The following is a 23,540-nucleotide window of genomic DNA, read 5'->3' on the forward strand; positions in this document are numbered from 1 at the left end:
ACACTCATAGTATGTGTAGCGTGTCTCTTCCAAGTTGATTCTCTCACTTGTAATAAGGTCTAAGTGGCTCCTCACATTTTCCTCTGGCCTCTGCTGAGTCTCACAGGCTTTTGCTTTTTCTGGGAGTGCACAACTCCCGGAAACATTCCCTTTGGATCTTTCTGTTAACGTCCCATGTGGTTCTACTTGCTCAGCATCTTCCTGCTGGGGTTTCTCCTCCTTATTCTCACTCACCATTCCATCACCTGATGGGAGAGAGAGAGAATCCAGACACAGGTCACTCCCTGTGCCAGAGAGAAAGGAAATATCAGAGACAGGAATCGAAAAAGAGATGAACAAACCAAGATATGTGCAGGAGACATCAAACCTATGAGGAACTGATTTTCCCCAAACCCTTCCCCAGAGGAGAGAGGAAAGGATCAGTTTTGGTCTGCATCTCACGAGAACACTCAGGGGAAAGCGAGATCGGGGAGCGACCTGCTGCCAGTTGTCAGTCAGAATAGGAGGGAAGCCATGAGTGACATCTGCCATAATGATTCCACATGTGCAGGGAACAATCCTGAACTTGGAGAGTTCACAGGGTCTTTGTAGGGCATCCCAAATGTTTCCTGTGTTGACAGACAGTTTCTGAGTTGGTTTAACCAATCCCTCACCTGTGCAGGCAGCTCTCGGGAGCACTTCTTTCTCAGAGCCCTGGTGGTCTGGGACCCACGGCTCTTCCCCTCGTTCCAACTGTTGTACTTAAAGTACAGCACAGGATCTTTTCAGGGTGGACAAGGCAAAGTGCCACATTTCTTGGCAATACATGTATCGATTAACACTGTATCACATGCATGTGATATATATTACACTCATGCGCTCACACACACCCATAAGCACAATCCATCTTGTTGTTGTTACCAACTAGTTGCTCTCCTTAACTTCACTGGCCAGGTGAGTTAGATGGGGGAGGGGTGGAGCCGGGCTTCTGTTGATCCGGATCAATGTGCCCATGTGGGAGAAGGCTAGCTCAGTGGTTTTAGCACTGGCCTGCTAAACCCAGGTTTATGATTCAATCCTTGAGGGGACCATTTGGGGATTGGTCCTGCTTTGAGCAGGGGGTTGGACTAGATGATCTCTTGAGGTCCCTTCCAACCCTATGATTCTATATTGACAAGACCTGGGGTCCTCTACAAGACACTTCACATTTATAGCAGCTTCCTTCTCATGCAAATCTGTATCAGATTCAAAGTCTGTGGCACCTGGTCATGTGTGGCACCTCCTTCTGGGGGTTAACTTAATGCTGCTACATTTATTTTCAAAGAGGGTGTTTTCAATAGAAGGTGCTCGGTTCTAACTCCCAAGGCCATCACTATGTCTGATGTTCTTTAATGAGCCCACTTGACAAGTTTTATTGCTCTTGAGTCTGGCTTCCATCCCCCTCCAACTGTTGCAGCTGTCTGGAGGTGCTGCCTTCCATGCCTTGCTCATTCACACCTCATTCATTCAACGGGGCACTTGATTAAAGGGGAGGGGGAGGTCTTATTCTACTCCTAGCAAAAAGATATTTTTCTTCTACCTTAACTATCCTTACGAGCTATAACATTATACCAAGGCTCAATACAAAGTTTCTATATAACAATTTGATACAAAGTTCCCATATCAAAGGACTTGACACAAAGTTGCATGAAAACAGAGGTCACACATGGGTAGCCCCAATACAAGGTTATATGAAGAGGCATAATACAAAGTCATATGAAAGTTATGCAAAGACGCTTACTGCAGAGATTTATCTACACAGCTGGAAGCTCACATCAGGTTTGGAAACTGGAAACCTTACTCCAGGCAAAGAAAACAAGGGAGGTCAGTGGAATTTGTGGGATACTTGTCACAAAGAATAGTCCATGATTTTAACCCCAGCTCATTTTTAAGCAGTAACATCCCAAGATCAGCTTCCTTGGCTTAAAGTGGCAGGAGAGTTATTATTATTATAAATCAGATTCATTACCTTAGTGCCTAAGGACTAACAGTGGGTCCCCATTGTGCTAGGCAAAGTACAAATGAGAATCGTAGATGGCCCATGCCCTGAAAAATTTACAATCTATATAGACAAGACAGACACAGAATGGGGGAAAGGGTAGAACCCACTGTTAGAATATATCAGAGGGGAGCCGTGTTAGTCTGGATTTGTAAAAGCAGCAGAGTGTCCTGTGGCACCATATAGACTAACAGACATATTGGAGCATGAGCTTTCATGGGTGAATCCCCACTTGGTCAGATGCATGTGGCGGAAATTTGCAGGGGCAGGTATAAATATGCAGGCAAGAATCAGTCTAGAGATAACAAGGTTAGTTCAATCAGGGAGGATGAGGCCCTGTTCTAGCAGTTGAGGTGTGAACAGCAAGGGAGGAGAAACTGGTTCTGTAGTTGGCAAGCCAGTCACAGTCTTTGTTTAATCCTGAGCTGATGGTGTCAAATTTGCAGATGAACTGAAGCTCAGCAGTTTCTCTTTGAAGTCTGGTCCTGAAGTTTTTTTGCTGCAGGATGGCTACCTTTAAATCTGCTATTGTGTGTCCAGGGAGCTTGAAGTGTTCTCCTATAGGTTTTTGTATATTGCCATTCCTAATATCTGACTTGTGTCCATTTATCCTTTTAGGTAGGGACGGTCCAGTTTGGCCGATGTACATAACAGAAGGGCATTGCTGGCATATGATGGCATATATTACATTGGTGGACGTGCAGGTGAATGAACTGGTGATGGTGTGGTCCTGTGATGGTGTTGCTGGTGTAGATATGTGGGCAGAGTTGGCATCGAGGTTTGTTGCATGGATTGTTTCCTGAGTTAGAGTTACTAAGGTGTGATGTGTGGTTGCTGGTGAGAATATGCTTAAGGTTGGCGGGTTGTCTATGGGTGAGGACTGGCCTGCCTCCCAAGGCCTGTGAAAGCGAGGGATCATTGTCCAGGATGGGTTGTAGATCACTGATGATGCACTGGAGAGGTTTTAGCTGGGGACTGTATGTGATGGCCAATGGAGTTCTGTTGGTTTCTTTCTTGGGCTTCTCTTGCAGTAGGAGGCTTCTGGGTACACGTCTGGCCCTGTTGATCTGTTTCCTTATTGCTGCTTCTTAGCACTAATCCTGCACACACCCTCCACGTGCCCTGGCACCCCAGAATTAACTACTCCCCCCCTTCTCCTCCTCTCACATGGCTCTGTTCTCCCTTCACCCATGGGCTCCTGAATGGCGACATTATACACTCTCCTATTAAAAGAGGAGCTCATCTGACTGTCACACAAGCCATGCATGAGTCATACACCTATTTACTCAATTTAGAATTCTACAGGAGGCATATTTTCCTCCTAAAATGAGGAAACGGCATGAAAGCTACAGTTATTAATGTAGTTATTAAGGTATCCTATAAGGATACATTAAATGCAATTTTAAAATGACTGACAGCACCAAAAAGGCACATGTCCAAAAATTATTGTAGTGGGTGGGAGATAAGGCAAAAATATGGGGGCAAGGAAACTTGTCAACACTTGTATGACAAATAAAGTTATTACTGCTCAGGTTCTTCAGAGACCCCACAGCTTCTAATAACTGAGGGGACAGGACTCCTTACCCAGCGAGGTCACATTCTCATAGTTCTCCTGCATGACGTCTCTGCAGAGGGCTCTCTGAGCGGGGTCCAGCAGAGCCCCCTCTTCCCTGGTGAAATGCACAGCCACCTCCTCGAAGGTCACCGGCCCCTGAAAGAGCAAGAGTCCAACACTCAGTACCTGCTGCCCCACTCACAGCCCCACTATTCATGGGGGAGAGGAACCAATCAAATGGAAGCTCTGAGACAGAGACAGTCGGCGGAGTCCTATCCCCACACTGCTGAGAGCAGCCAGGGGGCATCACGGTAAAAGAACAAAGAGAGACCCCTTGTCTCTGCCAGCAGATCCATCACATGGCTACGAGCCAGAGGCTGATACAACCCCATGTAGGGAACCTAACACCCTCTCCACTGCCAGCAGCTGGATATGAGGGGCTGAGACATCTTCCCTTCACCTTCCTACCTTTCCATGTCACACTAGCCTCTGGCTAGCAGGTTGAGGGTTCAGCACCAGAAGTCTGGTCAGTTTTCCCCGCCCTGCCCAGGGGGTTTGTGTCTCTATTTCCTGTTTTAAAATTAGGGAATTTTCTCCCCCAACATCCAAGCCTTTGTTCTGAGGATCTAGGCCCACGTTAAACAAGTCCCAGCAGGTTTGTCACACTCTGTCCCCGTCCCTTTCCTCACCCAGGGTATTCCCTGCCCCCTCCAGACGTAAGTCTCCTGAAGTTGCCACCTCTTCAGTATTTACGGCCTCTCTCCCTCCAGTAGGAACCCACCAGCAGCCCCCCAATAACCCCTACCTGAGCTGGCTCCACTGCAGCCATTTCTCTCCCCTGTCCCACGGGAGGATGGGATGAACCGGAGCGAGACGTGGGCGTCATTCAGCAGCCTGGCAGGGCGAGAAGGGCAGTTGTGGGGGTTTCAGAACAGGCTTTAGTTCATTTCACATCACAATTCCCCCAGGCCCTTTCCCTGCAGACAGACATCCGAGACTCTGCCATGCTGGGAAATGCTTGATCTCTTTATTACAGTGTAGACCTGACCCCTCCTGCCAGGGCTAAATCCACAGACATTTTTCAGCCTCCACAGTAATAAAGTCTCTGAACAAAATGCTAGAAAGGAGCAGAACCAAAGGGGCTGGGCAGGCTCCATAGGGGACACTGGTTCCTCCTTCCTCACCGGTGCCCCAGCCATGCCCTGTGGCTGGCAGAGAATGGCCACCCCATCTCCACCCCAGAGGGAGCTGTGTCTCAGGGCTCCCCCAAACAGCACCCAGGAACCCCCATCCCTTTTGGGGAATGACTCAGGGCAACAATTTCCCACCCAAACAAGGACGAATTGCTGCAGATGAAATGGGGGGTGGGGGGAAGCCCCCCCAAAATATGAGGAGAATTTAAATTGACATTTGAGAATTATGGAGAAAATTGGGGAAAAGAAGAGACTAGAGAGTCAATAATTTTAGGAAAAACGAGGGAATCTCCTTTGGTTTGATAGTCCTGTGTGGTGAGTGGAGAGAAAAGGGGGAGAACCATAGAGACTTGTTACCAGTACTGGGAAGGGAAGTGGCACAAACAGGAGAAGGATGCAGGTATCTCCCCCCGACTCACACACACTCTCCCCCTGGGCTTTCCCGGCTGCACAGAGACCGTTCAACCCCCACCTGCCCCACTGCCCTTCCCCCGCCTGCAGCTCCGGCTTCTCCCTCCGCCCCCGCCAGCCACACAACGGGGAACCCCCAGGCCCCAGGCTCTGTCCCCACCTGGATCCCAGCGGGGCCGGGGGCAGATCCCGGCTGCAGCGGAGAACAGCGGCTCCGCTCCGGCTCGGGCGGCTCCAGCGCTGCTGGCAGCACGTGGCCACCAGAGACTAGCTGCTGAGCCCGGGTTCCCGCATCACAGTGTGTCAGAGCCCCGCCCCCAGGAGCTGCCCCGCCCCCGGGCTGTGCCAGAGCCCCGCCCCCCGGAGCTGCCCCGCCCCCGGGCTGTGCCAGAGCCCCGCCCCCAGGAGCTGCCCCATGTCCCATCTCTGGGCTTTGTTCTCCTGCCTCCTTCTTCCCAGCACCCACCGCTCCCAGCTGCTCCCTTCCTGTGTCTGCAAACACCCCCCCGCACCCGGGGCGGGCTGCAGCGCTCGCTGGGGCTGTCTCCAGTGGCTGAAGTTGCCTCCATCTCTGCTTCACCTGGGGGCGGGGGGAGGGACAAAGAGAGGAGATCGTCCCAGGGTGTGAAAGCAGAATTAGGGGGCTGGGAAAGGACTGTTTGGAAAGGTGGGTTTTTGCGAGGGCAGGGGAGGTCAGTCTTGTATTGGACCAGCTTCCGGTGGGGAGAGAGAGAGAGCGAGAGAGAGAAGCGACACGCAAGCTGCGCTCTTTCCCCAGCAGCAGGTGGGCCACGTAGTCTCTCTGCTGGCCTGGCTGCCCGGGACGGGACCGGCTACCACTACAGGGCAGGCAAGAGCGGCGGTCCGGGCGGGCAGGGGGAGGGGCCCGAACAGGGGGGCGGAGCCGCGTGAGCGGGTATGCAGATCTGTGTGCGAGCAGAGCATTGTGGGAGCGGACGCAGGCTGCCAGGCAGGGCCCGACTTTGGCACCGGGAGCTCGGCGTGGAGAAGGGAGGGGCTCCGGGGGACGCATCGGGGCAGCTGTCGGCAGTGGGGGCCGGTGTGGGCGAGGCCGGCGGTCGGTCCGCCCCGTGTGTTATAAGTGCGGGGCGAGCGAGGGCGGGCGGCGGCCGGGCAGCAGGAACTCATACTTACCTGGCAGGGGAGATACCATAATAACAAAGGTGGTTTTTCCAGAATAAGGCTCATCCATTGCACTGGGGGTGTGCTGATCCCTGTGATTTCCCCAAAAGGAGAAAACTCAACTGCATAATTTGTGATAGTGGGGGACTGCATTTGCACTCTTTCCTGGTGATTGGTTGGGACAACAGAAAACCAAAAGTGGGTTCTTAGGCTTAGTGCACTGTAAAGCAGACTCTAAGGGCTTGGCTACACTTACAAATTCGCAAAGCACCAGTGTGGTCAAAGCACCAGCGCTGGGAATGGGGCTCCTAGTGCTGTACGTTATTCCCCACAGGGAGGTGGAGTACAGACAGTGCTGGGAGAGCTTTCCCCCAGCGCTGCTGCTTTGACTACACTTAGCGCTTTGAAGTGCTAAGTGTAGCCACAGCCTAAGGAAAGCAGGGTTTTTTTCTGTACCTTTGGGAGTGCTCTCTTTCCACAGACCCTGTACTTTTGGGCACCTTTGTCGTTCCTCCTCGTAAGCAAAGCTCAGCTCTGAAACATTACTCGGGCCTTATAAGGCTCTCTCTGTTCTTGGCTTTCCCTGGTCTTTTGCAGCTGGCCTGCTCTCTAGTCTGGTTTATGGGGGGCTAGGACCGGTGCCTTCTTTGGCTCTAAGCGGAGCTGCCTGCCTGCTCTGCTTCTTTGCCTGCTTGTACATTCTTGCCCGGCCCTCCTTCTCAGGATCTTCCTCCTTTGATGGGAAGACGGCCTGTCCAAAACACCTGTCCCACCCTGTCTCCTCGTCCAACAGGCAGCCTCGCCCCCTGCCCTGGGGCCGCTTTGGCTTTCGCTGTCTGTTCCTATCTCTTGGTGGCCACCCTGTCTGTGCAATGGAGACTAGGCTGTCACAACCCCATGCTGGAGAAGGGCTTTCTGTCGCTTTAGGCCCACCCACCAAACTGAAAAGAAAGCAGAGTATGTAGAACACGTGCCAGAGGCGCTGCCGGGGCAACCGCCTACGCTCCCAAAAGTCAGGGTGACTACTCTCCCAGCCCGCTACACCGCTAGCTTTCAGAGGAAATGGAATTGAACCGATTGGCAGCCCGAGTTGGATCATCGAAACCGGGGACACAGGGAGCAAAACCAGCCCCTCGACCAGGGACTCGCTTCGCTGCACGCAATGCACTGTGGCTATGCAAATAAGATGCTCCGGCCGTCTCCGGCGCTCAAAGGAGTCTTTTCTCCGGGCTGCCTCTGCTCCTTCCCCGGCTGGGCGGAGATTGGGATGGGGCAGCTGCTCTCCTGAGACAGTCCCGCTGATGCCCAGGCGCATGGAGGACGGAGCCCGGACGAGAAGCCAGAGGGCACTTGGCCCACAGCTAAAACCCGGAGCAAACGCACACACTTTGCAAAGTAACAGGAGCCGGGATCTCGCACATGAGATTCTATCTGCCGGCCGGGGTGCGACCCCGCGTTGTACCTGCCGCTTGGTCTGCCTCTGCTGCAAAGTAGCTCGCCTCGCTCAGATCCTTGGGGTTCGCTGAGCTGCAGCTCACCTTGATACACGGGAACAGCTTCAAATCATGGAATATCAGGGTTGGAAGGGACCTCAGGAGGTCATCTAGTCCAACCCAATCCCCAACTAAATCATCCCAGCCAGGGCTTTGTCAAGGCTGACCTTAAAAACCTCTCAGGAAGGAGATTCCACCACCTCCCTAGGGAACCCATTCCAGTGCTTCACCACCCTCCTAGTGAAAAAGGGTTTTCCTAAGATCCAACCTAAACCTTCCCCACCGCAACTTGGGACCATTGCTCCTCGTTCTGTCATCTGGTGCCCCTGAGAACAGTCTAGATCCATCCTCTTTGGAACCCCCTTTCAGGTAGTTGAAAGCAGCGATCAACTCCCCCCTCATTCTTCTCTTCTGCAGACTAAACAATCCCAGTTCCCTCAGCCTCTCCTCATAAATCATGTCTTCCAGCCCCCTAATCACTTTTGTTGCCCTATGCTGGACTCTTTTCAGTTTTTCCACATCCTTCTTGCAGTGTGGGGCCCAAAACCGGACAGGGTACTCCAGATGAGGCCTCATCAACATCGAAGAGAAGGGAACGACCACATCCCTCGATCTGCTGGCAATGCCCCTATGTATACAGTCCAAAATGCCGTTAGCCTTCTTGGCAACAAGGGCACGCTGTCGACTCATATCCAGCTCCTCTTCCACTGTAACCTCTAGGTCCTTTTCTGCAGATCTGCTGCCTAGCCATTCGGTCCCTAGTCTGGAGCAGTGCACGGGATTCTTCCGTCCTAAGTGCAGGACTGGGCACTTGTCCTTGTTGAACCTCATCAGGTTTCTTTCAGCCCAATCCTCCAATTTGTCTAGGGCCCTCTGTAGCCTATCCGTACCCTCCAGCGTATCGACCGCTCCTCCCAGTTTAGCGTCATCTGCAAACTTGCTGAGAGTGCAGTCCACGCCATCCTCCAGATCCTTAACGAAGATATTGTACACAACCGGCCCCAGGACCGAGCCTTGGGGCACGCCGCTTGAGACCGGCTGCCAATTAGACGTGGAGCCATTGATCACTACCCGTTGAGCCCGAGGACCTAGCCAGCTTATAGTCCACCTTATGGTCCATTCATCCAGCCCAAACTTCTTGAACTTGCCGACAAGAATACTGTGGGAGACCGTATCAAAAACTTTGCTACAGTCAAGGAAGAACACATCCATTGCTTTTCCCTCATCCACAGACCCAGTTCTCTCCTCACAGAAGGCAATTAGGTTAGTCAGGCGTGACTTGCCCTTGCTGAATCCATGCTGACCGCTCCTGATCACTTGCCTCTCCTCTAAGTGCTTCAGAATTGATTCCTTGGGGACCTGCTCCATGATTTTTCCAGGGACTGAGGTGAGGCTGACCGGCCTGTAGTTCCCCGGATCCTCCTTCTTTCTTCCCTCTTTTAAAGATGGGCACTACATTAGCCTTTTCCCAGTCATTTGGGACCTCCCCCAATGGCCATGAATTTTCAAAGATAATGACCAGTGGCTCTGCAATCACACCCGCCAACTCCTTTAGCACCCTCGGATGCAACGCATCCGGCCCCATGGATTTGTGCTCATCCAGCTTTTCTAAATAGTCCCGAAGCACTTCTTTCTCCACAGAGGGCTGGTCACCTCCTCTCCATGCTGTGCTGCCCAGAGCAGCAGTCTGGGAGCTGATTTTGTTCGTGAAGACAAAATCACGAAGGGGGAGGGTGGGGAAGCATTGAGTACATTAGCTTTTTCCACATCCTCTGTCACTAGGTCGCCTCCCTCATTCTGTAAGGGGCCCACACTTTCCTTGACTTTCTTCTTGTTGCTAACCTCCCTGAAGAAACCCTTCTTGTTGTTACTCTTAACATCTCTTGCTAGCTGCAACTCCAAGCGTGAGTTGCCCTTCCTGATTTCACTCCTGCGTGCCTGAGCAATATTTTTATACTCCTCCCTGGTCATTTGTCCAATCTTCCACTTCTTCAAACGGCGCTGCCTGCCAGTGCACTCAGCCTCACTTGGCAGGTAACAAAAGGGATCGAGTGGCCGTCCAGTTTCTGGAGAGTGGCTGACAACACCCGACCTTCTGCCCTGAGGAGAAACTGACGTGAGACAAGGCAGGGGAGGTCACTCTTGTATTGGACCAACTTCCGGTGGGGAGAGAGCGAGAGAGAAGCGAAATGCAAGCTGCACTCTTTCCCCAGCAGCAGGTGGGCCACGTCGTCTCTCTGATGGCCTGGCTTCCCGGGACGGGACCCGCTACAACTTAGATAATTTTTTACCTCAAGGTTCCCAAGACACAGACAAGGTTTTCATCTTGAGGCCAAAAGACCAAAAACATCAAGACACTTGATCACGGCCAAGCACTTGGATAGGCCAAGATTTAAAAGTTTATTAGAAAATATTTGAAAATGAACGATACAGAGAGTTGAAATGTCAGATATTGGTCATCGGGGGTGACATACAGAGTATAGGGCGATTTTAGTTTTAAATGTTTATTAGAAAATGATTAAGGATAGATACAACTTTAGATAATGCTTTCCCAGCGAGAAGGCACAGAGAGTTTGTAACATCAGTTACTGGTCATCAGGGGTGACATACAGAGTATAGGGGGATGCTAGTACTTTGGTATTGGACAGCACATAACTTATACAGTGTGCAATGTCCCCAATGTGGGGTATACTGTGGGTGAGTTCAAGATACAGTCAGCAAGCAGTGAGGGTACATCACGCATACAACAGTTAAAGACAGTCATAGGTATAAATAAGCAAGCCAGGTAATGGGGCTAGAATGACCCTCACATGGCAAAGTTAAGGTCTGTCGCACTCGATCTGAGCACTACACCCCATCTGAGCTCAAAGAGCTGAGCACGCAAGAGCGGCGGCCCGGGCGGGCAGGGGGAGGGGCCCGAGCGGAGGGGCGGAGCCGCATGAGCAGGTATGCAGATCTGTGTGCGAGCAGAGCATCGTGGGAGCGGACGCAGGCTGCCAGGCAGGGCCCGACTTTGGCACCGGGAGCTCGGCGTGGGGAAGGGACGGTCTCCGGGGGCCACGTCGGGGCAGCTGTCGGCAGTGGGGACCGGTGGGGGCGAGGCAGGCGGTCGGTCCGCCCCGTGTGTTATAAGTGCGGGGCGAGCGACGGCGGGCGGCGGCCGGGCAGCAGGAACTCATACTTACCTGGCAGGGGAGATACCATGATCACGAAGGTGGTTTTCCCAGGGTGAGGCTCATCCATTGCACTGCGGGTGTGCTGACCCCTGCGATTTCCCCAAATGCGGGAAACTCGACTGCATAATTTGTGGTAGTGGGGGACTGCGTTCGCGCTCTCCCCTGGTGATTGGTTTGAACAACAGACAACCGATAGTGGGCTGTTTAGGCTTAGTGCACTGCAAAGCAGATTCTCAGGAAAACAGCTGTTATTCTGGGTCTTTGGGAGTGCTCTTTTCCACAGGCCCTGTACTTCTAGGTATCTTTGTCACACGTTCCTCCTTGTAAGCAAAGCTCAGCTCTGAAACTTTACTTGGGTCTCTCTGTGCTCTTGGCTTTCCCTAGTCTTTTGCAGCTGATCTGCTCTCTAGTCTGCTTTTGGGGGGCTTGGACCGGTTCCTTCCTTGGCTCTAAGGGGAGCTGCTTGCCTGCCTGCTCTGCTTCTTTCCCTGCTTGTAGCTTCTTGCCTGGCCCTTCTTCTCGGGCTCTTCCTCTTTTGACGGGAGGACGGCCTGTCCAAAACGCCTGTCCCACCCGGTCTCCTCGTCCAACAGGCAGCCTCGCCCCCTGCCCTGGGGCCGCTTTGGCTTTCGCTGTCTGTTCCTGTCTCTTGGTGGCCACCCTGTCTGTGCTACGGAGACTAGGCTGTCACCACCCCCTGCTGGAGGAGGGCTTTCCGTCGCTTGAGGCCCACCCACCGCCTCCCCGAATGCCCTTTAGCTACGCTGCGGGTTAGGGCGGCGTGGCCGTGTCGCCCAGCAGCGGGTTTTCCCTTTTGCACACCTCTGACGGACGGAGCTGTTTTGACTTAACTGTTCAGCACGCACCGACCCTCGGGCCTGGGCTGCACGGGGAACGTAAATCGGCGCGGCTACATCAGTCCGCGCCTTGGTCGGAAGAATTCTTCCGTCGACCTAGCTCCCGCCTTTCGGGGAGGTGGATGGCCGGCACCAACGAGGAAAACCCTCTCCAGGACCCTTCTCCGGGAACAGTGCCCTTCTGTTTGGGGAGATTATGCTGTTTTAAAAAAGAGTACTTGTGGCACCTTAAAGACTAACAAATTTATTTTAGCATGAGCTTTAGCTCACGAAAGCTCATGCTAAAATAAATTTGTTAGTCTTTAAGGTGCCACAAGTACTCCTGTTTTTTTTTGCGGATACAGACTAACACGGCTGCTACTCTGAAACCTTTAAAAAAGAGAAATTGTTTAACTGCCTTTCTCTGAGACAAGGTTGACTTTGTATTGCTTCCCTCGTGGCTCCTTATAGCTGTTGTGTTCTGAAATCTTTAGGGTTTGACTTCATTTGTGATGAAATTTTGCTGTAACTTTATTCTAATTTTGAATCCTTGCAGCAAATGAGACGCTTTAGGGGCGGTGTCTGGGGGCAGCAGTACATGGAGGCCCCCCAGCCCAACCTGTGTTGGAGCCTCCGGTAAGTGCTGCATCCCTGACCCCCTCCCAGAGCCTGCACCCTCCCCCCCTCCCCACATACCTCTTCCCATTCCCAAACTCCCTCCCAGAGCCTGCTCCCCCCTCCACACACCCCTGCCCCCAACTCTCTCCCACAGCCTGCACCCTCTCCCTCCACACCCCCAGCCCCCAAACTCCCTCCCAGAGCCTGCATCCCTCCCCCTTCCCACACACCCCCTCCTGCCTGCCCTCAAGCTCCCTCCCAGAGCCTGCAACCCCACGCCTCCTCCTGTTCCCGCGACCCCCTGCCCCAGCCCAGAGCCTGCACCCAGCACCCAAACTCCATCCCAGAGCCTGCACCCCAGAACCCCTCCCCCACCCAAACTCCCTCCCAGAGACCAGCCTCTCACCCCTCTGCACCCAAACTCCCCCCAGAGCCTGCACCCCTCCTGCACCCCAATCCCCAGCCCAGGGCCTGCACCCTAGACCTCCTCCCCCCACCCAAACTCCCTCCCAGAGCCTTAGGCAGGTGAGGGGCAGAGTTTTGGGGGGCGGGTTCTGGGCGGTATGAGTGACATTATTCGCCCACTGGGAGGACTGGAGGACTGGCCCTGGCCCTAAGGTAAATTGTGGTTGAGACCCTGCTTTAAGGGATTGGAGCAATGCTGGAGAGACTGACGGGCAGGGAGCTGGGGAGCTGTGTGTGCCCCAAGGAGAGTTGTTGTTGTGCTCTGGTGACACAGAGCGGGGGTGGGGAGTTTTTAAGCTGTGGTGTTTGTACAGAGAGAAAGTTTACTAACCCCCAGGTTCAAAGCTCTTTCTGCTCTGAGCTATATATGACATTCTCTGTTATGAGTGTAGGTCAGTGGGTGAATGTTTCCCTGCAGGGTAATGGCTTCCTAGTTCCAATCCAAGTGATTCCCTTTAAAATCTTTTTCGAATGAAAATCAATTTCCAGACCCATCTCCAGGATGTTCAGGAGTTCGCTGAATGGGGGCAGGGGGCTTGAAATGAATTTAAACACTCAGCATTTTCCTGTGCAAATGAATAAAGACCTAGCAGAGCTGTCCAGCAGCTGAAATCAGTTCCAGTCCTGGCGTCTCTAACAGGGACACTCAGTAGCTGAGGCATGTGGGACACCTCTGTGGTGATAACAGGTGAAAAAATGCTGGATTCAATGAAAGCTGAGACCATAGGAGGGGAAGGTGAACGGCAGCACCACACAGGGTCATAACACTCAGACACGGGGCTTCACTGTCACTGCCCCTGTGTTTTCCATCATTTCTATCCTAAGGAACACACCCTCCCCCTCCCCCACACACAGTCACACACAACCTTCTCCCCTTGAGCCCCATCCCACCCCTCCCCCTCCCCCCGACACACGCCATGGGACACAGCCTCTCGGTGACTCACCCAGATGGGGGCTTGTCTCTGCATCTCCCCAACAGGGGAGCAGAGAGCCGAAAGGGCCACAGGAGACCAATGGAGCTAGGCAGGGATAGAAAATACTTCTCTTCCCTTCCCTTCCCAAGAGTCCCGTTAATCTCCCCCATGGGATGTTCCAGCACCGGGTGGGCTCAAAGCACCAACCTTCCCCTGAGCAATGGAAGGGGGAACCAGCTCTATCACATGGAAGGAGGCTCCCCACCTCTGCTGCTCCCATCCTGCAGCCTTCAATATGGATTTGTTTTAGCTAATGCAACCCCCCCACCCCCACCCCGCTAATCCATCCGTGAAACATGGAGACAAACTTCCAAAAAGAGGGTCCAGTGGTGCAATGGGTTAGTGCCCAGGACTTCCAGAGTAGTGCTGAGTCAAGTCATGCTGAGGTTGTGAATTCAAACCTCACCTACAGCACTACTTTCCTTTAAGCAAATGGCTTCTGCCAATCATTTTGCCCTGCAGAAAATACAATTGCAGCTCAGAAGACACCGAGGTCCCCTTGCTTTACAGAGAGCAGGGCAGATTCCACAGATCTACCAGGCTCTGCTCTCCACCAGCCGCCTGTGTCAGGAGGGGTCGAGCAGAGCCCAGAGCACTGCCCCCGACTCCCCCTCAGTCTTTGCTCCCCAAACCACCTGTGTGCTCACCCTCTTCGCTGTGAGACTCAAACCCTGCCTGGCTTTCTGTATGTCGGTGGTTTTTGTTGTCTGTCGTATTGATGTGCATGTGGGTCCTGTGTAATTTTTGTGGATGCCTTGCATAGTTTTGTGTGTGTGTGTGTGTGTGTGTGTGACTTTTGCATGCAGATTGTTTTTTGCTAAGTATTCTTTTGGTATGTGGTTTTTGTGCTTTCCTGTTGTGGGCTTTTGCTGTATTTTTTGGTGTGGATTTGTTCTATGTTTTGTGTGGCTTTCCCTTATGTGTATATGGCTCTGTGTGCTGTGTGGGTTTGGTTTTTGTTTATGTCTGTGTGGGCCTGTGCAGTCTGTGATGTTCTCTTTCTCTCTGTATCTTCATGTGTAAATTCACTGGAATGTTTCAAACTCTCCACAGCTTTGCCAATTTTCACCAGGAATTTTACTCATTAACAAATTCTCACTTGTTCCCTACCAGTTGGTGACCATTGCCCCAGGGGCCTGTCAGTCTCAGGGTCCTGATTTCCCATTGGCCCTTCCCCCTTCTATTGGGACTGGGAACTAGCCAACCAAAGAAACCCCCACTCAGTTTTAGTAAAGGGCCAACAGTCCCCTTACACAAGCTGGGCCTGTGAGGGAGGGAGAGCTCAGTGGTTTGAGTATTGGCCTGCTAAACCCAGGTTTGTGAGCTCAGCCCTTGAGAGGGCCATTGAGGGATCTGGGATAAAAATCTGTCTGTGGATTGGCCCTGCTTTGAGCAGGGGGCTGGACTAGATACCTTCTGAGGTCCCTCCCAACCCTGGTATTCTATGATAGGGTCACCAATGTTCAGAGAAACTAGCACAAGCTGGGCCCATGGTATAATGGTTGGCATGCTGAAATCTGAGTTCAAATCTCAGTGGGACCTTGTGGTAAATCCCTGGAGATCCAAGTGCTTTCCTGTCTCCAGCTGTATAAGAAGGAGCTGCTTACTTTGTGCTGAGTGACTCATCCCCACTGGAGCCAGGTCTTTGGTTGGAATGGGGTCTAGAAGTGGCTATGGTTTGACTGGGTGTTTGGGATTTCTGATGCCCACAAGTTTGGCCCTTGTGTTTTCTACCACATTTTCCTCTTGCCCACATGGCGCTTGAAGAAAGGAGTGTGAGGGCCAGGTTTCATAGTCAGGGCTAGGCAGGAGGGAGGCAGAGTCCCAGGCTGGAGCCCAGCACACCTCTCCTCCTCTGGGCACCTGGAGCAGAGGCGGCTGGTGCTGACAGCTCCAACGGAAGCTTAAAAGCCACAGAGCAACCAAGGGTAGGGCAAGAGGAGGGGAGAACCATGCCTATGCATGGCCAGCAGACAGCCACAGAGACACCGAGCCAGGCTGCTCCCTGCTCCCTGCCATGCCAAACACCCACTGAAAACCACCCACAACCAGCTGCTGATGCTCTGTGGCCAACATCAGAAGACGGTAGGAAAGCAGGGCCAGCCCCCCTGGTGGGGCCTCTTACTGTTCCCACTCCAGGTGCTCACTTTGGCAGTGGGGCAGGAGATTTTACCCCAAGAGGCTTTTCCCCAGCTGGCGAGAAGCAGAGAAACACCCAGGCTCCCAAGGTGCTATTTAGCAAGTACCCTCCAGCACAGGGGCACAATTGGAAAAGAGAAACTGCTCTACACTCTAGCCCGGGCAGCCGCCCATTTTCTTTGGCAAGTCAGGAAGGGCAAAGGCAAGACTGGAAGCACCTGGGGCTCATGCCCCAGCCTTTGTGACGCCCACCCCCCAACTCCTTCCCGGGGCTCTAGCTGAAGCCAGAACATTGGCCTGAGCGGCCAAGAAGAGGTTCCAGCCCTGAAGGGAGCAGGACGTTCAGCACAAAGGTAAAATTGCACAACCACAAAGGGACTCAACCCCTCAATCACCTGATCCGAAGTCAGACACTTTATCCATTAGGCCATGTGGTCACAGGAACAAAACTTTTCCAAGTACTTATTTGGAAATGGCAGATACTGTGTTTCTCAGGTCCTCTACTGACAGGGGCCGAGCAGGGCCAGCTTTAGGAAGTGCGGGGCCCAATTTGAACAGTTTCGATGGGGCCCCGGTAGGGATGACTTTTAAAAAAAAAAAAACAACCCACACGTGTTTAAAAATAAAATAAAATAAAAAATACGTGGGGCTTGTACTCACTGGGCGGTGCTCCGAGTCTTGGGCGGCACTTCAGTGGTGGGTCCTTCACTCGATCCAGGTCTTCAGCGGTACTGAAGGACCCGCCGCCGAAGTGCTGCTGAAGACCCGAAGTGCCGTCAGATGAGTAAAAATTAAAAAAGGTGCCTCTAGCCTGGGAAGGGCTTCTCACTGTGCGCGGGGCCCTCTTAGGGGCGGGGCCCGATTCGGGGGAATTGGTGGAATAGGCCGAGACTCTCTGGGCACAAAAAGTCGAGTTCCCAGCAAGATGTGAGACAATTCTCTGGAGCCAGGTACAGGACTTTGGCAGGGAGGATCAGGCATGAGGGATTGGGGTGCAACGGACAGACCAGCTATCTAGGTAATAAAAAAAAAAAAAGGTAATAATTGGAGATATACCAATCTCCTAGAGCTGGAAGGGACCTTGAAAGGTCATCAAGTCCAGCCCCCTGCCTTCACTAGCAGAACCAATTTTTGCCCCAGATCCCTAAGTGGCCCCCTCAAGGATTGAACTCACAACCCTGGGTTTAGCAGACCAATGCTCAAACCACTGAGCAATCCCTCCCCCTAGGTGCTTAGATTTGGTCTCACTGAGGAGAAGGAGGAATCCTGCTGACAGGCAGTGGCTGTGGAGAAAAAGTGGGATGTCCAGGCTGCTCAGGTCTCCTTCTTCCAGCTCCTCATCTGGCTGAGCTGCTCCACCAGCCTGGATAAGTCCTCTGCATGCTCAGCAAATAGCCCAAGAGACATTTCTGCCCAAACCTGTGCTGGGGGGTGAGCGTCTGTCTTCCCTGTCCCATCCGCGCTAGAGCAGACCACTAGATTGAGAGAGACAGTTAACAACGATTAAGGCTAAGATTATATAAAGGGGGTCACAGAATCTGTGACTTTCAAAGATCTCAGTGACATTTTCCACCTCAGCCCTGGGGCAGCAAGACTGGAGCTGTCGGATGGTGGGGGGCCCACAGCTATCAGCCACCAGTGGCGTAAGGGGCTCCCACAGGCCCATGGCACCACGGATGGACCCCACAGCTCCCAGCTACTGTGAGCAGCCGGATGCCCCCAGAGCTCCCAGCTGTTGTGGGTGGATCCCAGAGCTCCCAGGTACCACATGTGACAGGGGGACCCTGGAGCTCCCAGTGGGGTGACTGGGTTATAAAGTCCGGTCAGCGGTGTTGCGGGGCTCAGGCAGGCTGGTCCCTACGTGTCCTAGGGCACCGCACTGTGCCCTGGAAGTGGCCAGTAGGTCCCCCCTGCTGCGCCGCTGACCAGGAGCCACCCGAGGTAAGTCTGCACCCCAACCCCCTGCCCCAGCCCTGAACCCCCCGAAACCCAGAGCCCCCTCTTGCACCCCAGAGCCCTCACCCCCGTGCCCCAGCCCAGAGCTTCCTCCCACACCTGGAACCCCTCATCCCTGCCCCCACCCCAGAGCCATCACCCCGTCCTGGACCCCGACCCCCTGCCTCAACCCACAGCCCCCTCCTGCACTCTGAATCCCTCGGCCCCACTCTGCAGCCTGGAGCCCCCTCCTCCACCCCAAACCCCTCATCTCCCCACAGCTCCCACAGGCAGACCCTGGAGCTCCCAGCAGCCATGGGTGGCCGGGGAGCCCCCACAGCCCCACCCCACCGGTATGGACCCTGCAGCTCCTACGAGTGGACCCCAGAGCTCCCAGCTGCTGCGGATGGACCCAGGATTTCCCAACAGGCCTTGATGGCGGGAGGACCCTGCAGCCCCACGTCATTGCTCACAGACCCTGCAGCGCCGAAGCCCCGGGAGCTCCCGGCCGCCCCAGGCAGGAGAGGAGCCCCCAGTGCTCAGACACCGCAGGCAGAGCCGGGAGCTCCCAGTCACCGGGGGGGAGGGGGGGAGGAGAAGCCGCAGCCCCCGGCCAGTGCAGGTGGCCCCGCAGCTCCCAGCCGCCGCGGGCGGGCGGACGCCAGAGCCACCAGCTGCCATCGGGACCCCCCGTCCGCCACGGGCAGGACCCGTCACCCCGCGACCGGCAGGAAACAGCCGCGCGCGGAAGCGCCTTGCGCCCTGTGGCCCCCCCCGGTGCTGCGGCTTCTCGCGGGCGGCGCTGAGCTCTGAGCGCACAAGGCCCTGGCGGCTCCGCCCCACATCGCTGTCAGACAATGTCACCAACGGGAGATGAGCTGTCAGAAACATCAGTTGGGGAGGGCCCAATGGGAGACCGGCTTTCAGAGACCCGCCCCGCACGAGGGCCAATGGGAGATCAGCTGTCAGAAAACACTTGAACTTCCAGCAAGCAATGATTCCAGTTTCCTTCCTCAGTGTCCCCATCCCAGCCCTGACGCCACAGAGCCTTGCCTGTGTCCCTGTTCCCATTCTCCTCCTTGGCAAAGCATAGGACATATGGTGACACATTTCCTGATAGGGCCAGGCATCAAGGTGGAAGGTGTTGATATTCCATTTGTCCCTGTGCGTAGTGCAGTGCCCTGCACCTTCTCTCGTACGGGCGTGCCACACCTGTTCCAATTAGCGTTCCAGACTTCCCACTATAGTGGGCCCGGGAAGGTTGGGTCCAGGTTGTCTAGTACAGGGGGGAGGGGCTTACTCCATTACTTCTCGGTTATTTCCATAGGCAACGTAACACAAGTATACTTAGCAATACACCAGCCGCTGTAACAATCCACAGCAACACCGAGAGACCTGAGCACTGCAGCATGGTCCAACATCCCGGCCACCACCGAAACACCTCTTCTCCTCCTTTGACGGGGTCAAGCTCTTAACGTGTGCAGTTGCTGGCAGTTGCAATACACTGCCGCTGCAGGTTTTCGTGCTTTTGTCCATAGCATAAGTCCATTGAATGTCCACAGAGAAATGGGTTATTGTCCCTCGCCCCAGGGGCCAGACACGGGGTCCCACTCACCGCAATGCTTTCCACGAGGGCCCTTTGGAGACCTGGGGCTCCAGAGAGTCCAGCTCCTGCTGCTGTGCCAAGAAGCACAGACGTGGGACAACATGGAGGAAGCCGAGCTGTTGGGCCCTGTCCTCCACCAACTAGGAGTGGAGGGGGGGAGAGGGAGAGAGAGAGAGAGAGATGGAGACGGTTAGGTGGGGACCTCCCCAACCCACCTACACCAGATCCACGACTCAGGAACCCCATGGAGTTGGACAGGGAAAACTGCCCCGCTTCCCGAAACCAGTGTCGCCCTGCACAGACTGGGGTTGTAACTGGGACAGTGTCTGCGGGGAGCAGACACCTTGGCCTGCGTGAGACAAATGCCCCCACTTTGGGGTGCCAGGTAACAAGGGAGAAGTTCCCCCCATTGGGGGTGATGGATTCTCTGGGACAAGACCCCCCTGCGTGGGTGGCGATGGAACAAGGGGCAGGACAGACTCAGGGGCAGCGCAGCTGGGGGATTTTTGTACCTCAGCTCTGCCCTGGAGGTGCTGCTGGATGACCCTGATGGTGTCCTGTTCAGGGGACACATCCTCCTCCTCCTTCTCTTCTTCCTCTTCCTCCTCCTCAGCCCACTGCTGCTGGGCACTGGGGGTCTCTGCATCAGGGAGAGAAGGAGAAAGGACAATCCCTGCTGCCACTGGGGGGATGCAGTGTAGAGAAATGGCTCAATGTCCCCCATCCTCAACAAGGAGCCCCATGGCATAGAGGGCCCCACCCTGCCCCTCCCAGAGGCACCCTCAGAGCCATCAGCCTCAGGGCCCCCCGGCCGTCAGCCCCCCTCCCCAACATCATCAGGGAAGGCTGGAGCTCCCCCGACTCTGCCCAGCATCCCCTGCCACAAGGTGTGGCAGTGTCACCCCCGCAGGTGTTAGTGGGGCTCCCATGGCTCAGTCCTGGCGCCTTGGTGACCCAATGGGCACAGGGTGTTCCTAGTCCCCCACTGCCCCTGTCCTTCCCCCTGTCCCCAGGGTCTCCCCTCACCTGCACAGAGGGAGCCTTCAACCTCAGGGCTGTCAGACCCCACAGAGGAGCTGCTGGCCCCTCGGGAGTAGGCGAACCTGCTGGTCCCCATGCCGGAGCCGCCCAGCTCCTGCTCTGGGCTGGCTGGAGGCTCCTCGGTGGCCAGGCTGGTGGATAGCTTCTGCTGGGCCCTGGGGCTGGGCTGCTGCCTCCTCTGCTTCCTGGAAAGGAAGCCGCAGAGCCACCTTGCCTGGCTCCCGCCCTCTCCTGGGTCCCTACATAGCATCACCCGGGGCCACCTCCATTTGGGACCAGAAGGTCCCTCAGGGCCTGCTAAGGGAGCTGGTGGTTTTCTCTTCCTCCAGAAGGTCAGAGAGCTCCTCCGCTTTGCCTGCCCACTGGTCTCTTCCCCGCCCGCGGGGACAGAGGGGCCACTCTCCTCCTGGGCAAGACGGACGCTGCTCCCTACTGGCTCCAGAGCCACCTGCCCAGCCTTCCTCCTCAGCATCCGCTTCAGCCGCTCCATCCTGGAACTGAATGGGGAACAGCCATGAGTCTGGGCTCAAGGCAGCCTCTCATTAACGGGCCTGCCTGCTCCCCTGTCCATGTCCCCTCTGCTGAGGCAATTCCTCCTCACCACACACCCCACCCCAGGGCAGGGGGGCTGCCGTCCACACGCACTGGCAGCAGCTCACAGCACAGGCTGCTCCCAATGTTCCCAGAGCAATGGGGCTCTCCGTTAGTTTGGACGAGCAGCTCCCTCCACCCCAGTAGGCCCCGCTCCCTCCCAGGCCAGAGAAAGAGCAGAACCCGGACAGTCCTCAATGAAAGTTCGTTCACAAGGTGCCAATCCTAGGAGGGAGGAGTCGCCCTCAGTTCCCACTGATTTCACTGCTTGCGGTTGTGGGTGTTCAGCACCTGGCAGGTTCTGCCCTCCCCAAAGACTCTCGATGTTGGGAACAATCTCCTGCAAGGGAAGGGCTGGGAGCCCTATTGCTGGGCCATTCCCACCACACTGGCGATGGCTCTGGAGACCTCCACTCACTTGCTCTAGATGGGGTGGAGCTGGATGGCAGATGCTCTCTTCCTCGATCTCCTGCACCCAGGTGGGCTGGAAAGGGTGCTGCACAATGTCCTGCCAGCTGGGTAGGGGGCAGACGCCAGGAGATCGAAAGTAGCTGTGAAAACAAGACAATGTTTTATTGCCAGGGGATGGATAAACTCAGCCTAGTAACTGGGGGTTCACAACACTGACCTATGGCCAGCAGGACACCCCCCATCTCCAGGTATCCTAGTACCTCACGCACATTCCTGAAGCGTGACGGCCCAAGGGCTCTAGGGCATTTCTTTGGAGGTGTCTCTGCTGTCGTCATCTTCACTGTTATGTTCCATTCTATATGATTTTATAAAAATATGCTAATGAGTGTGAATATAAAGTGACTGGACTATGCTTCATGCAAAAGGTCTCTTGTAAGGTATCATTACAAAGCTTATAATCTACTGAGTGTGGTCATCCTATTTCTATAAATGTATCACTTTTCTATCTGTATCTGGGTGGAAGAGAACAAATGGGGCGGCCATCATGAGAAATCCACTAGCTACCACCTGAGCTGGAACAAAGGCTGTACCAGGGGAAAGGAGCGTGAGGAGGGCTCCAGGGAGGCACGGCAAGGCCCAGCCCAGCCCAGCCGAGCGGCTCCCTCCAGCTCGTTCCTGGCTGAGCGGCTCCCTCCGGCCTGGTTTCGCTGGCCCCGGCCTGGCCCCAGCTAAGCGTCCCAGGCCTAGCCTGGTCCCAGCCTGGCCACGGCTGTTTTGACCATATATGGCCTGTGACGTTTTGGGTGTAATATAATATCTCATTGGAAGGCCACAGGGCCAGAAAGAGTTAATTAACTCACAGACTGACTTAACCCTTTAAAGACTGGTTAGGAAGATATGTAAAAATCCACTGACTTTCCTTTTGAAAGAGCCCGTGTGGATAGCTTTGAAAAGGTCTCAGATGGAGTAAGAGCTGTTAAGAAACTTGAGCAGCTCTATAACCAAGTGGCTGTGTTTGGCCAGCTGGTTGGGAAGACAATGGGGTTGGAACAGGAATGTCTCCATTCTGATCCTTTAAGTGAGCAGTCTGTGCTTCTGTGTTGATGCAAATTACTTGGCTAGCAGGGAGAGGAAAGACTTGCTAATAGCTGTTAGCAAAGAGAGTCCACCCCATCAGCCAGTGAATTCAGTTAAGCAAGAAAAATCAGTGTTTGATCCTTCAGAACAAGGAGGAAAGAGAGAACTTAAGTTTGCAAAGGGAAGCCACAGGTTAACCCTAAATGGCCCAAACCCCAATGGTATTGAGCCAAAGGTGTGGCATGATGACAAAAATGATTGTAGGTGGACACCTGCAATGAATTTGTTGTTATTGCTAATGGTAATTTTTGTAACTAATGTGTTGCTATTACCAAGAACTGTAAAAATGTTCCATCTAGGGTGACCAGATGTCCCCATTTTATAGGGACAGTCCTGATATTTGGGGCTTTTTCATATATAGGCTCCTATTACCCCCCACCACTGTCCCGATTTTTCAGTTGTTATCTGGTCATCCTAGTTCCATCCCTCCCTTTCAGAGGTCCCTGTGATCTAACCTGTCACAGCTTCTGCGCCTTCTATTTGCTTCCATCACGCTAGGCATCTGGCTTTCAAGTCTTGCCTACAAGAGGCAGCCAGCCTGTTCTTGTTGGGATTTCTGGAGCTTGTGAGCCAAACTGGCAGCTCCAGCATTTATAGGCAGAGGCTGGCTGGCATGTCACACAATCTCTTTATTACTCGCCTGAGATGGGTCACCTGTTACTTGTGGCTCTGAGTGTCCATATAAGGAAAAATCCCACAAGGTTTGACCATCTATGGCCATCAGGTACCAGTGATGTTAAAGTCCCATCACCACAGTGGTGACCATAAAGCCAGGTGTTTTGACCATCTATGGCCTGCG

The 23,540-nt window shown here is 54.2% G+C and overlaps 2 non-coding genes across 2 annotated transcripts; both read left to right on the plus strand.

Moving 5' to 3' along the window:
* Positions 1 to 6,323: 6,323 nt before the first annotated feature.
* LOC123358884 lies at positions 6,324 to 6,485 on the plus strand. The gene has a single exon (XR_006575789.1). It is a non-coding gene; the product is annotated as a U1 spliceosomal RNA (small nuclear RNA).
* Positions 6,486 to 10,989: 4,504 nt separating this feature from the next.
* On the plus strand, positions 10,990 to 11,153 carry LOC123358892. The gene has a single exon (XR_006575795.1). It is a non-coding gene; the product is annotated as a U1 spliceosomal RNA (small nuclear RNA).
* Positions 11,154 to 23,540: the final 12,387 nt, after the last annotated feature.

Source organism: Mauremys mutica, unplaced genomic scaffold (assembly GCF_020497125.1).
Source record: "Mauremys mutica isolate MM-2020 ecotype Southern unplaced genomic scaffold, ASM2049712v1 Super-Scaffold_100099, whole genome shotgun sequence".
Taxonomy (NCBI): Eukaryota; Metazoa; Chordata; order Testudines; family Geoemydidae; genus Mauremys; species Mauremys mutica.